At 39.8% G+C, this 13,754-nt stretch overlaps 1 long non-coding RNA gene across 3 annotated transcripts in view; it reads right to left on the bottom strand.

Annotated features, from left to right (window-relative positions):
* The window catches only part of LOC133257220 (uncharacterized), a 42,083-nt gene extending 30,783 nt beyond the window's left edge, over window positions 1-11,300 (bottom strand). For 2 of the 3 annotated variants that reach the window (XR_009739454.1, XR_009739455.1), the window contains exons 1-3: window positions 11,240-11,300; window positions 6,887-6,984; window positions 3,745-3,857 (exon numbers count right to left, since the gene is read on the bottom strand). This is a non-coding gene — a long non-coding RNA (uncharacterized LOC133257220). The remainder of the gene's footprint in view (window positions 1-3,744; window positions 3,858-6,886; window positions 6,985-11,239) is intronic. The other variant, XR_009739453.1, reaches the window with a different exon arrangement.
* Between the last annotated feature and the right edge of the window lie 2,454 nt (window positions 11,301-13,754).

The raw sequence follows: 13,754 nt of genomic DNA, 5'->3' as shown, positions 1-13,754 counted from the left end.
CCACTCTGGTATTGCTATTTAGTACCTGTGAAGTCTACCATTATGCATTATTAAATTCATGTATTATTGAATCATGAATCCTTGTTCCCTGATAAGAAATGGAGATGATTTCTTAGTTTAAATGAAAGCCCTGCCTCCTTATTTAAATAAAACTGCATTACTGGCTGCCTAGCATGCTAATCAGAAAGCTGCATTAAACAGGTAGGACTATACGAATTAAAAAATAATGAAACAAGACTTTTCAGCCAGACATTGTTCCCTCGCCTGCTTTTCATGACAGCGGATTTCCTACTTGGAGTTGATAAGACAACGGCAAATGAAGATAACAACATGAGAGGGAAATCACTCACTCTAATGGGCTCCACCTGTGCAGACTTCAGCTCATTTACATGGCTGCAGAAAAATTAGAAATCATGCAGCAATTAGTCTGTTCTAGATTATGCAGTGTGTCAACTGATACCACTCAGGAGAGCACTAGCGCTAAAATGGTTTCAGAAGATAAATCTGCTCTCCTATACAAACAGTTTTAATTACCTGGAAAACGGCATTGCCTATTGAGAAATCTCCATTGTGAACCTGGGCTGCTCTCCTGCTATTGGAATCAGATGTCGGGAAATTCCAATGTTTATGTAATTGACTCATATAATATTTGATGACTTGTTGAAACTGAAATTGGGTCTTTTGGTCGGCTCCCCAATTGTTCATCAAAGGCCCCTTTAATGTTTCTGTTAGAGTTGGTCAGGGAAGGGAATTTAGATTTTTTTAAGAGTGTATGTTTACTGGTACCCTTTGCTTCTTGAACCTTAGCTTTTGTAAGTCTATACAAATCTGATAATTTTTCATAAATCATTTCGAATATGAAGCTGGAGTCAACAGATCAAGCAAATATGAACAATTCCTTATGAATAAAATGTTAAAACCATTAAGGTTTTGGAGTCTTACTTGAGATAGGGGGAGAAACTCTTCTATTCATTTTGGCCTTGAAGTATAACTTTCCTAAAAACCAAGGAAGTGTCTAGGGAACAGTTATGAAAATTCAGCTTTTGTATTTATATCATCATCAGTTCAGTCACTCAGTCGTGTCTGACTCTTTGTGACCCATGAACCCCAGCACACCAGGCTTCCCTGTCCATCACCAATCTCCCTCATTTACCCAAGCTCATGTCCATTGAGTCGGTGATGCCATCCAACCATCTCATCCTCTGTCGTCCCCTTTTCCTCCTGCCCTCAATCTTTCCCAGCATCAGGGTCTTTTCAAATCATTTAAAGATTTTACTTTGATATGCTTATAGAAATGTTTATGTATTTACCTACTTTATTTATTCTTTTTTTGTTTGTTTTTTTAATTGTTTTATTGGATTTGAAAGTAATGCATTAAAGTCTGAGGTTAATGGAGGCATTCTTCAAGAGAATGTTTTGGTCCTTGGGTAGCAATAACTTCTTGGGATGTTGGTAGAAAGCATTCTGTCTGTGCTTTTAGGGAAGACAGAATTAAGGGCTCTTATGGAAAAGAGCAAGTAAATACTTAGCATTGTCCACTAGAGTTTTCTCCCAAAGCAAACCTTTAAAATGGCTTCTGGTTGGTGGATGGGAGTAGGAGTGAAGCATGTCTTGAAAGGCAGGCTGTGTGTTCCTTCAGTGGTGAAAGCAGGGCCAACCTTACCTACAGGTAAAGAAGGCAATCCCCCTAATATAGATGGGATTTCAGTCAGCAAACCTCTACTGGCCAAGAGATTTTTTTCTAAACTTGCTCTCCAAAACTGAGTTCAAGATTCTAATAAAGATATGGAATAGCCAGGGACACTTCATATGGAACTTCATTGGTTTCCACCTTTCGTCCCAGAAGCTGTAGTCTAATGAGGGTTCTCTTGACAAAAGATTTGCAAAGACTATCAATGTAACATATGTGCTGTAGCCCCTTGCTTAGTAACAAAATGAATAAAGTAATGCTCAAAATTCTCCAAGCCAGGCTTCAGCAATATGTGAACCGTGAACTTCCTGATGTTCAAGCTGGTTTTAGAAAAGGCAGAGGAACCAGAGATCAAATTGCCAACATCTGCTGGATCATTAAAAAAGCTAGAGAGTTCCAGAAAAACATCTATTTCTGCTTTATTGACTATGCCAAAGCCTTTGACTGTGTGGATCACAATAAACTGTGGAAAATTCTCAAAGAGATGGGAATACCAGACCACCTGACCTGCCTCTTGAGAAATCTGTATGCAGGTCAGGAAGCAACAGTTAGAACTGGACATGGAGCAACAGACTGGTTCCAAATAGGAAAAGGAGTACGTCAAGGCTGTATATTGTCACCCTGTTTATTTCACTTATATGCAGAGTACATCATGAGAAACGCTGGACTGGAGGAAGCACAAGCTGGAATCAAGATTGCCGGGAGAAATATCAAAACCTCAGATATGCAGATGACACCACCCTTATGGCAGAAAGTGAAGAGGAACTCAAAAGCCTCTTGAAGAAAGTGAAAGAGGAGAGTGAAAAAGTTGGCTTAAAGCTCAGCATTCAGAAAATGAAGATCATGGCATCCGGTCCCATCACTTGATGGGAAATAGATGGGGAAACAGTGGAAACAGTGTAAGACTTTATTTTTCTGGGCTCCAAAATCACTATAGATGGTGACTGCAGCCATGAAATTAAAAGACGCTTACTCCTTGGAAGGAAAGTTACAACCAACCTAGATAGCATATTCAAAAGCAGAGACATTACTTTGCCAACAAAGGTTCGTCTAGTCAAGGCTATGGTTTTTCCTGCGGTCATGTATGGATGTGAGAGTTGGACTGTGAAGAAGGCTGAGTGCTGAAGAATTGATACTTTTGAACTGTGGTGTTGGAGAAGACTCTTGAGAGTCCCTTGGACTGCAAGGAGATCCAACCAGTCCATTCTGAAGGAGATCAGCCCTGGGATTTCTTTGGAAGGAATGATGCTAAAGCTGAAACTCCAGTACTTTGGCCACCTCATGCGAAGAGTTGACTCATTGGAAAAGACTCTGATGCTGGGAGGGATTGGGGGCAGGAGGAGAAGGGGATGACAGAGGATGAGATGGCTGGATGGCTCACTGACTCAATGGACGGGAGTCTGAGTGAACTCCGGGAGTTGGTGATGGACAGGGAGGCCTGGCGTGCTGCAATTCATGGGGTTGAAAAGAGTCGGACAGGACTGAGCGACTGATTTCTGATCTCCAAAGGCACTGAAATGTTCTGCAGTAAAGAAATTCATTGAACGCAGCATTTTCCAGACTGATCTGAAATAAGTCAAATGCTCCTCCACACCCCTTTATAATGGAGTGGTCCTTTACATCCAGTATCCAAGAGAAGAAATTTGGGTCATACCCCTGCAGTTCAGGGGTGGGGGAAATGGCAAGAGCAGACTTTGCCTATGCACAGGAGGACACAGGACTTTAGGGTCATGGTTTATGGCGCTAGAGAGTGCAGAGGCCAACTTCATTGGCTGTGTGGATTTCTTTGGATTATTTCAAGGGCAATTTCCTCCCATCTCAGCTCTTACATGCACAACATGTATACACAGGCACACACACAGACACACACACAGCCCCAGCCACATAATGTCCATCAAAGTCTAACACAGTTTTGCAACTTAGTTTCCTTACATGAGCCACTGAACACAAACAAAGGTTTTCAGTGTCTTTTCTCTGATTCTCTCAAGGCTGTAGGTACCAGTACCATTCTGGGTGCCCAGGAGAGGAGTTAATTCATTACACACAGTGCATACCTTACAGCATTAGCAGGTAATTCTCTCCTAGAACCAGAGCACAATGACACTCCAGCAATGTTTTTAGGATAATCCATTCTTTTCTGGCAATACCTTTTCTTACTCCACCTTCCCTGAAAGAGAACATAAAGTGCCATGTGATACTGCATCAAAGAATGATGGACTCTTTAATCTGGGAAGGATCTTAAAGATGGTGCATTAAAGGTGAGGACAGTAAGGCCCAGACGGATGGCCCTTGTTGCCCTGTGTGACACACTAAACCAAGACAGAACAGGATTATTGTTCTGGTCTTCAGAGACTTCAGTTTGTTCAACCACATCCCTGTGCTCTGCTATCACCCAGGGCCCCTCAGCAGAGGAGACAGCAGGCCCCATTCAAGAGTTCTAACCACAGCATGTGAATTTATCACTTTGAAAAAGTAGGTCATGCAGGACCCTGAAACTCAAAGAGACATGGACAGCACTGAGAATAACAAGAGATGGAAAGTCATCAGGGCAACTGGGAGTGTCCTGGAGAGAACAGGAATCTGGGTGTAAGGCAACTAAGTCTGTACTTTCTAGAGTCATAGCCCTCTCATGGGTGTGCCAACTCACCCCCTTCCACAGTGCCAACACAGCAGCGGTCATTCTGTTTCTAGAAGGATGCTAATAAAGAGAGGTCCAGGTGTGTACAGGGTGGGGGAGACTGAGCTCAGGATGGGGACCCCAGTTGGTTCTTCATATACCCAAGGACTGTCCTTACAGCCAGAGGGGGAATTCAGGATTAAAAAGCAACAACAACATAACTCAACTTTCTGCTTCTTGATCCATCTGCTTGAATAAATATGGAATATTTGCTAAAAATAATGGTGATTCTTAAAAATACTAGAAATAAATTGGATTTAGAAATATTCTAAGCATAAGTACAATGAAGAAATGAAACTATGGATTTGATGATATAAAACACAAAAGATTTGTACATTAGGGAATGGAACAAAGTCAAAGGTAACCTGGTAAGGTGGTCTGGCGTCACTGTGATCGGCACATGTTTCCACACTCTGTTTGAGGTGGGAGGAAATGTACCTCGGAGTTTGAGAATAGGCAGCACTCACTGCATCAGCCCAACAGCATCCTTGAGAGGTGTGTTCTTGGCCATCACTGTTCTCTGCTCTTTATATCTCTCGAGGTCACAAATGTGTCCTCTCACAGTTCCTCTGAGCCACTGCTGATTACAGTTATGGGACGATCCCTACAGGTTGCAGTGGTACTTACAGCACATTTCATAATATCAAAGAGTTTCCCCTTTGCCTGCTAACTTTTATCATTTCCTGTCACTTTAGTGAAGGCACTTGTAGTGACCTCATAATTTGCATGTAACACCCAGAATGACATTCTTTGTTTCTTTGCTGCAGGCCTGGTGCCAGTTCTTGCATCCCTTTTATTAGTTATTATAAATCAAAGGGTCTACAGAATACAATAAATCACAGAGGAGACACAACAGATAAAGCCACATTCTTGATGTAGTGAGTACTCTGGAGCAGGAGTTGACTGCGGGAGTTCCCAGTATGGTTCCCAGAGTACATATCCCAGATAGTATATTCCACCATACCAGTTTCCATTGACTAAGAGCATAGTGGAGCCCTGGAACATGGAACAAATTTAACATATGGACTGTTAGCTCTGAGCCAAAGGAGGCTCAGTCCTTCATCTTCTTCTCTATCTCGGCTCACCCCCTTGGTGATCTCATCTTGAATTATGATTCTAAATACCAGTAAGTGTTGACTACTTGGAAATGTATGTCTCCAGCCCAGACTTCTCCCCTGAACTGTAGACTCATATATCCAACTGCCCATTTGACATCTCCACTTGGAAGTCTAATAAACATCACAGGCTGTCACCTTCCACATGAAACTCCTGATCTTCTCAGGCATGTACCCCTTCCCCATCTCAGAAAATGACAATCTCCTTCTTCCAGTTGCTCAGTTCTTTCTTTTTCTCATCCCCACCTCCGACTGAGTGGGAAATCCTGTTGACCATTATCTTCAAAATATATCTAGAATCTGACCACTTCTCACCACTCACAGGCAATTCCACTGGTCCAAGCCCCCATCATCAATCACCTGAGTGACTGCAGTGGTTTCTAACTGATCTATTTTCCTTTTGACAGCTGCAGCTCAGGCTCCTCATAGCAGCCAGAGCCTGTCATGTCAGACCTTTAACAAAGGCTTCACCTGACTCGGAGGAAAAGCTCAGATCCTCACAACAGCCAGAAGGCCTTACTAGTCTGCCACCCACATCTTACTTCTTTCACATGATCTTGAAGTCACCTCTATTTTTCTCACTCTGCCTAAGCTATTCTGGGCTCCTTGAACGTATGTTTGAACACATCAGGCATTCTTCTGCCTTGGGAATTTTTAAAAATTTGTTTTCTCGTTTGCCTGGGTCATTCTTCCTCCAGATATCTTCACGACTCTCTCATTTCTCTTAAATCTTTGCCTGAATGACACCTTCTCAGTGAGTCCTTCACAGACCATACTATGTAAAATTGTAAACCTCATCCTGATATTCCTTACTTATTTTCTGACTTTATTTTCATCCATAGTCCCTATTCTATGTGATGTTACAACTTTAATGATTTACTGTCAGTATCTCTGCATCAAAATATAAAAACAATAAATGTAGAGATTTTTGTCTCAATTTTCCACTGCTATACCCTTAGTGCCTGGAATAGTGCCTGGAACATAAGAGACAAACAAAAAAAATGTTTGTTGAATGAATGAATAAAGGAAAGAAAAAAGATTTACATATTTTTTGTTTGTGCAAGATTAAATATTTGGGAAAGAATATATTTATGATAAACTATGCTATGCAATGCAGTTTGTAAGTACGATTGGTCTGTGACATCTCCGAATCTCAGTGCCTTTTTGTAAAGTTTCTTTTTCATTTGTACAAAGTTCACTGTGGGTGTATACCAACTGGGTGGGCCTCCTGAATGGCTCTCTGACAGACAGTAACTCAAGAGATCCAGGTTATTTTCACCTGTAATTCTCTACATCCTCAGAATCCTTGACTTATACCAAATGGGAAAGTGAGGCAAATGGAGTTATTGAATGAAAGTTTGGATGAGATACTGCATAGGATTAGTTGGAAAATGACATACATACTTTTGTTCACTTTCCTTTGATCAGCACTCAGGTCCATGGTCTCATCTAGATGCAAGGATGATAGGGAAGGAATTGAGAAATATAGCTTAGCTGCAAGCCTGGGAAAGAGTAGAAGTAGATATTGGTGAACATTAGCAGTTTTTATGACATGTTATTAAAATCATATAAATTGATAAGATAAACAATAAGTCCCTAGGAAACCCTAAGTAGAGGAGAAAATCTAAAATTCTAAGGAACACATAAAAGCATGTTTAGCCTCAGTATAACAAATCAGTGCAAAAATTTAAACAAGATAACATTTTAGGAAGTTCTTTTCTAGTTTGCTGAGAGTTTATATAATGAATTTTGTAAAAAAAAAAAATTGTAAATTTTTTCCCTGCATTTATCATGATGTATGTTTTCCTCCTTTAGCTTTTTAATGTTATTAGCTGCATTGGTTGACCTTTGGCTGTCAAAATAACCATGTCTTCCTCAGATAAAATACATTTAGATGTGATGTATTAACCTTTTGGGGCTTCCCAAGTGGTGCTAGTAGGAAAGAACATGCTTTAGACATAAGAGATGCATGTTCAATCCCTGGGTTAGGAAGATCCCCTGGAGGAGGGCATGACAAACTGCTCCAGTATTCTTGCCTGGAGAATCCCATGCACAGAGGAGCCTGGCAGGGTATAGCCTGTAGGGTTGCAAAGAGTCAGACATAACTGAAGTGACTTAGCACCCACACATTATCCTTTTTGAATCTTGACTGATTAAATTTACTAATGCTTTGTTAAAGATTTTTGTGTCCATGGTTGTGAGATATTTGTCAGTGAATTTCTTTGATGTTAATGTTTCCATCAAATCTGAGTATTAAGGAAATTGAGAAGAGTTCCTTCATAGTCTACTTTCAGAAAGAGTTTGTATACATTAGGTATTATTTCCTCCTTGAATGTTTGCTAGAATTCACCAATGAAGTCATCCAAATTTTAAGTTTTCTTTAAGGTAGATTTTAATAAGGAATAAACTTTATAAAATAGATATAGATAAATTCTGATCTTTTACATCTTCTTGTATAAGTTTTGGTACATTGTGTTTCTCTTTTCAAGGAATATGTCTTTTTCACATAAATTCAAGATCTATTTGCATAAAGTGGTTCATAATATTCGCAGCTCTTTAATGGATCAAAGCCTTGTCATGGTGAAGGGGCTTGCATAGCTCAATGAAGCTATGAGCCATGCTCTGTAGGGCCATCCAAGATGAATGGGTCCTAGTGAAGAGTTCTGAAAAAATGTAGTCCATTGGAGAAGGAAATGGCAGTCCACTTCAGTAATCTTGCCTGGAAAACCCCATGGACAGTATGAAAAGGCAAAAGCACATGAAATGTCAAAGACAACAGAATGATCTCAGTTTGTTTCCAAGGCAAATGGTTCAACATCATAGTAATCCAAGTATACGCCCCAACCATTAATGCCAAAGAAGCTGAAGTTGACAGGTTCTATGAAAAACTAATATCTTCAGGAACTAACACCAAAAAGATGTCCTTTTCATCACAGGGGATTGGAATGCAAAAGTAGAAGTCAAGAGATACCTGGAAAAATAAGCAAGTTTGGCCTTGGAGTACAAAATGAAGCAGGGCAAAGGCTAACAGTTTTTTCAAGAGAACATGCTCATCATAGCAAACACCCTTTTATAACAACCCAAGAGATGACTCTACACATGAACATCACCAGATGGTCAACACCAAAGTCAGACTGATTATGTTCTTTGCAGCCAAAGATGAAGAAACTCTATAAACAGTTATTAAAAACAAGACCTGGATCTGACTGTGGCTCAGATCAGGAGTTTCTTATTTCAAAATTCAGGCTTAAATTGAAGAAAAGATGGAAAACCACTAGTCCATTCAGGTATGACCTAAATTAAATCCCTTATGATTGTATGGTAGAGATGATGAATAGATTCAAGGGATTATGTCTGGTAGACAGAATGTCTGAAGAACTATGGATGGATGTTCATAACATAGTACAGGAGGCAGTGACCAAAACCATTCCAAAGAAAAAGAAATACAAGAAGTGAAAGTGGAAGTCTCTCAGTCATGTCTGACTCTTTGTGAACCCATGGACTATACAGTCCAATGGAATTCTCCAGGCCAGAATACTAGAGTGGGTAGCCGTTCCCTTCTCCAGGGGATCTTCCCAACCCAGGAATCAAACTGGGGTCTCCTGCACTGCAGGCAGATTCTTTACCAACTGAGCTATCAGGGAAGCCCAAAGTGGTTGTCTGAGGAGGCTTTACAAATAGCCAAGGAAAGAAGAGACACAAAAGGCAAGGGAGAAAAGGAAATGAATGCAGAGTTCTAGAGAATAGCAAGGAGAGATAAGCAGGTCTTCCTAAATGAACAATGCAAAGAAATAGAGAAATGAGAAAGAATAGAGATTTCTTCAAGAAAATGGAGATATCAAGGGAATATTTTAGGCAAGGATGGGTACAATAAAGGACAGAAATGGTAAGAATCTAAGAGAAGCAAGAAGAGATTAAGAAGAGGTGGCAAGAATACACAGAAGAACTGTACAAAAGAGATCTCAATGACCTGGATAACCATGATGGTGTGATCATTCACCTAGAGCTGGACATCTTGGAGCATGAAGTCAAATGGGCCTTAGGACACATTACTATGAACAAAGCTAGGGGAGGTGATAGAATTCCAACTGAGCTATTTAAAATCCTAAAATATGATGCTGTGAAAGTGCTGCACTCAATAGGCCAGCAAATTTGAAAAATTCAGCAGTTGCCACAGGACTGGAAAAGGTCTGTTTTCATTCCAATCCCAAAGAAAGGCAATGACAAAGAATGTTCAAACTGCCACACAATTCCACTCATTTCACATGCTAGCAAAGTAATGCTTGAAATCCTTCATGCTAAGCTTCAACAGTATGTGAACCAAGAACTTCCAGATGCTCAAGCTGGATTTAGAAAAGGCAGAGGAAGCAGAGATCAAATTGTCAACATCCGTTGGATCATCGAAAAACCAAGAGAATTCCAGAAAAACACCTACTTCTCTTTCATTGACTATGCTAAAACCTTTGGCTGTGTGGATCACAACAAACTGTGGAAATTCTTAGAGATGGGAATACCAGACCACTTTACCTGTCTACTGAGAAACCTGTATGTGGGTCAAGAAGCAACCATTAGAACCAGACATGCAACAATGGACTGGTTCAAAATTGGGGAAGGAGTACATCAGGGTATATTGTCACCCTGCTTATTTAACTTGTATGCAGTTACATGTGAAATGCTAGGCTGGATGAATCACAATCTGGAATCAAGACTTCTGGGAGAAATATTAGCGACCTCAGATATGCAGATGATACCACTCTAATGGCAAAAAGTAAAGAGGAACTAAAGAATCTCTGGATGAGGGAGAAAGAAGAAAGTGAAAGAAGTGGCTTAAAATTCAATTAAATTAAGAAAACTAAGATCATGGCACCTGGTCCCATCATTTCATGGCAAATAGAAGAGGAAAAAGTGGAAGTAGTGACAGACTTTATTTTCTTGGGTTCCAAAATCACTGTGGACAGTGACTGCAGCCATGAAATTAAAAGATGCTTGCTCCTTGGAAGGAAAGCTATGACAAACTTAAACAGCATATTAAAAAGCAGAGACATCACTTTGCTGACAAAGGTCCATATAGTCAAGGCTCTGGTTTTTCCAATAGTCATGTACAGATGTAAGAGTTGGACCATAAAGAAGGCTGAGTGATGAAGAATTAATGCTTCTGAATTGTGGTGCCGGAGAAGACTTTTGAGAGTCCCTTGGACAGCAAGGAGATCAAACCAGTCAATCCTAAAGGAAATTAACCTGAATATTCATTGGAAGGACTGAGGCTGAAGCTGAAGTTCCAATACTTTGTCCACCTGATGCGAAGAGCTGACTCATTTGAAAAGACTCTGATGCTGGGAAAGATTGAAGGCAAAAGAAGGGGGTGACAGAGCATGAGCTGGTTAGATAGCATCACCAATTCAATGGATGTGAATTTGAGCAAACTCTGGGAGATGGTGGAGAACAGAGGAGCCTGGCATTCTGCAGTCCAGGCCTGCAAAGTATCGGGCACAACTTACTGACTGAACAATAACAATAACAATATCCACATATTATATTTTTAATGTGAAATACTATCTTAAATCTCCATGTTCATGAATATGAAATGGGACTTACGGTTTTCCTTTCTTAACAGATTTTTTTTTCCCCTTAACAGATTTTTAAGATCAGTTTTAGGATCACAGAAAATTGAGTGGAAACTACAGTCATACACAGATTCCCCCATTATTACCTCCCCACGAGAGTAGCTGTCACATTAGTTACAACTGATGGACCTACCTTGATACATCTTTATCCCCCAGAGTCCATTAGCATACATAGGTTCTCTCCTGGTGTTGTCCAGTAGAATGGACATATATCCATCATTATGACATCATAACACAGTTTCATTGGGCTAAAACTCCTCTATGCTCTACCAATTCATCCCTCCTCCCCACTGCAACCATTGACTTTTTTTTTTTTTTTTTTTGCTATCTCTAACTTTTTTTTTTTTGTCTTTTCTAGAGGTTCATATGGAGAAGGCAATGGCACCCCACTCCAGTACTCTTGCTTGGAAAATCCTATGGATGGAGGAGCCTGGTAGGCTGTAGTCCATGGGGTCACCAAGAGTCGGACACGACTGAGCGACTTCACTTTCACTTTTCACTTTCACTTTTCACTTTCATGCATTGGAGAAGGAAATGGCAACCCACTCCAGTGTTCTTGCCTGGAGAATCCCAGGGATGGTGGAGCCTGGTGGGCTGCCATCTATGGGGTCGCACAGAGTTGGACATGACTGAAGTGACTTAGCAGCAGCAGCAGAGGTTTAAATAGTTAGAATCACACAGTATGTAGCTTTTTCAAATTGGCTTTTTTCAGTTAGCAACATGCATTTCAATTTCCTCCATATCTCTTCATGACTAAATAGTTCATATCTTTTTGGTGCTGAATAATATTCCATTGTCTGGATGCAGCACAGTTTATTTATCCATTCACATACTGAAATAAATTCTGGTTGCTTTTAGCTTTGGTAAATAATAAACTGTTATAAATATCCATGTGCTGATTTTCAAATCCTATAGGGATATACCAAAAAGTGAGATTGCTGGACCATACAATAAGTATATGATTAGTTTTAAAAGAAGCTGCCACTATCTTCCAAATTGGTGGTATCATTTTGCATGCCTACCAGCTATGAATGAAACTTCCTGTAGCTCAGCATCTTCACCAGGATACTGTGCTGTTAGTGTCCTGAATTTTGGTCATTCTGTTTGTTCATTTGTTTAATTATTTATTAAATATATTTTGATTGGAGCATAGCTGATTTATAATATTATATTAATTTCAGGTATACAACATGGTGATTCAATATTTCTATAGATTATATCCCATTTAAAGTTACTATAAAATATTGACTATATTCCCTGTACTGCACAATATATCCTATATTTTACTTATTTTATACCCAGTAGTTTGTCTCTTTTAATGTCTTATCCCTCTCTTACCATCTCTCTCTTCCCATTGGTAACTACTAATTTAATCTCTATATCTGTAAGTCTGTTTCTGTTCCGATATATTCATTCCTTTCATTTATTAGATTTCACATACAAGTGATAACATAAAGTATTTGTCTTTCTCTGACTTATTTAATTAAGTATAATACCCTTCAGGTCCATCCATGCTGTTGCAAATGGCAAAATTTCATTCCTTTTTGTGGCTGAGTAATATTCCAAAGTCACATCTTTTTTATCCATTCAGCTGCTGATGGACACTTAGGTTGATTTCATACCTCGGCCATTGTAAGCAATGCTGCTAGGAACATTGGGGTGCATGCATCTTTTCAAATTAACATATTTGTTTTCTTTTCTTTAGATACAGACCCAGGAGTGGAATTGCTAGATCATATGGTAGTTCCATTTTCACTTTTTTGAGAAACCTCTGAACTGTTTTCCACAGCGACTGCACCAAACTCCATTCACTAATATTTTGTTGAGCAATTCCACATCTATGTTCACCAGGTACATTGTGATTTTCTTTTTTGGTGGCATCTTTGTGCGATTTTGGTCTCAAGTCTTGTAAAATGAGTTTGGAAGTGCTCTCTCCTTTTCCATTTTTTGAAATAATTTGAGAAGGATAGGTATTAACTCTTCTTTAAATGTTTGATGTAATTCACCTGGGAAGTCATCTGGTCTTGGGCTTTGTTTTGGGGGAATTAACTAATTCAATCTCTTTATAGCAATCAGTCTATTCATATTGCTTCAAGATTCTTCTGTATCATCTAAACTGCTGTTGATTTCCTTTAGTGTATTTTTTAATATTATTTTTGTTCTCCCTGAAGGCATTTAAAAAAATAACTTTATTTACTTTTGGCTGTTCTGGGCATTCATTGCTACACGGGATTTTGTCTAGTTGGGGTGAGTGGGTGCTGCTCTCTAGTTGCTGTATGCGGGCTTCTCACTGCAGTGGCTTCTCTTGTGTAGCACAGGCTCCAAGGTGCTAAGGCGCACCGACTTGAGTAGCTGCAGCACATGGGCTCAGTACTTGCAGGTCTCGGGCTCTAGAGCACAGGCTCGATAGTCATAGGGCAAGGGCTTAGCTGCTCTGTGGCATGTAGGATATTCCCAGATGAGGGATCAAACCCGTGTCAACTGCACTGGCAGGTGGATTCTTTATCACTGAGCCACCAGGGAAGCTCCATTTTTAGGTTATTTTTTATTTCAGTTATTGTATTCTTAAATTTTGATTGTTTCTTTCTTGTGTTTTCTAAGTCTTCTCACTGAATCCCTGCATGCTTTTCCTGTGTTTTATGAAGGTT

The sequence above is a fragment of the Bos javanicus genome, chromosome 11 (genome assembly GCF_032452875.1).
Source record: "Bos javanicus breed banteng chromosome 11, ARS-OSU_banteng_1.0, whole genome shotgun sequence".
In the NCBI taxonomy this organism is placed as follows: domain Eukaryota; kingdom Metazoa; phylum Chordata; class Mammalia; order Artiodactyla; family Bovidae; genus Bos; species Bos javanicus.
The sequence above is the reverse complement of the archived record's forward strand: the minus strand, read 5'-3'. Positions and strand labels throughout refer to the sequence as shown.